We start from the raw sequence: 1,747 nt of genomic DNA, 5'->3' as shown, positions 1-1,747 counted from the left end.
AAGTAAATAACATATATCAAATAATACATCAAGAAAAGCTTAAAAATATTCACCAATTTGCAATAAATTGGTTTTCAAATAAGGCTGACTTCATGTTCACATCAACAAGTAGACATAAAAAAGACTATAAAAAGTAAACTACAAATGAAGTCTATTTCTTGGGGTCTATTTTTGCAATTACAATTTTTCAAAGCAGACTGCGAATGAAGTCTACCATAATCGGTAGACTTCTTTTGTTGTCTTCCTTTGTTAATTTTTTGGTTAGTTTTGCAATTAAATAGATAAAACAAAGTAGACTTCAACGGAAAGTTCAACAAGTTAACTTCAAATATAGTCGACTATGGTTATTTTTGCAATTGACCAACCCATTGACTTTAAAGTAGACTTTAACTATCCGTCAACCAGAAAAAGTAAACTTCGTCGTGGTTAGTTTTGCAATTGACCAAGTTTGACTTTTGCCAAGTAGACTTCGTATGAAGTCTACATTAATGATGACTTCGTTTGCAGTCTGCCTTGGACATTTTTGCAATTGACCAACAATTGCATTTTTAAGAAAGTAGACTTCTTTTGCAGTCAACTAATTATTTCAATATATTTTAAATATATTAATATTATGGTCAATGCTTAAATAGTTTGGTCAATTGCAAAAATAGTCACTATGGAAGTCTACTCGTTTATTATTATAAGAAGACTTATCGTAGCAGTCTTCACTATGAAGTCAATAATTTGGTCAATTGCAAAAATACACCTTAGTAGACTGCAAACGAGGTATCGGTTATAAGTATTTTAATGCAGTCTACACTATATTTTTTTGTTTTCAAATGAAATTAAGGAGACTGGAATTTTAGTCTACGGGCTCGAAACTCGATAAATTTTAAATTGCAAAACTGACCACATAGTAGACTTTACATGATATTATGACGGTTGGACTAAGAAATGAAGTCTAATTTCGAGAAAATAACTAAGAAACACACGAAATCGACCGGAAAATAACCTTATCGATGGTTGTTTCGCAATGTCAAGCACCGAGGACGTCGTATTTAGTCACCACTGAAGAAATACAGCGCCAATTTTCCTTGTTCACGAGATATAACAAGATTAACGAACTTTCAATTTTTTAGATAAAATGGAGGGGAGATGGAAGAAAATGTAGTTCTCATAGCATTGGGTGTTATTTAAGCTCACAAATTTGGGTTGTTGAAGCATTAAGAGCTTCAAATTTGGTTGTTAATGGTGGTTGGAAAATTGATGTCGGTGGCACAACCGTAAATAAAAGAAGAAGATGAGGATATACGGGTAATAAACATTTTCGCCAGAAATTCAAATAAATCAGAAATAATGGCATTTCTGTTAATACATGGAATGCCAGAGGATTTAGTAGGGAGAAAGTGGCAAATGTTGGAGAGAGAAAAAGAGAGGTCTAATTTTGCAATTGACTCAGATCAGGGGTCTAATTTTGCAATCGTCCCTTTTAAAAATCATATATATAAAAGTAGAGTTCCAGTCTTTCTTTATTGGTACACTTGGCAATACAATTTTAACAACAAAAAATTATATTAATACACAAATTTAAAAATAATTAATTTTCACATTTAACTCACATAATATAAAACTTAAATCTTTATAGCTTCTCCCTATAAATTATGCATTAACTTTATTTCTCCACTAAGTTGTATTAATCAATTGTATTAAAACAAAACAATAAATTAGAATTGTAACTCTCATTTTTCTAAATGTAATTTTTCAT

Source organism: Camelina sativa, chromosome 5 (genome assembly GCF_000633955.1).
Source record: "Camelina sativa cultivar DH55 chromosome 5, Cs, whole genome shotgun sequence".
NCBI classification, from domain to species: domain Eukaryota; kingdom Viridiplantae; phylum Streptophyta; class Magnoliopsida; order Brassicales; family Brassicaceae; genus Camelina; species Camelina sativa.
The sequence above is the reverse complement of the archived record's forward strand: the minus strand, read 5'-3'. Positions refer to the sequence as shown.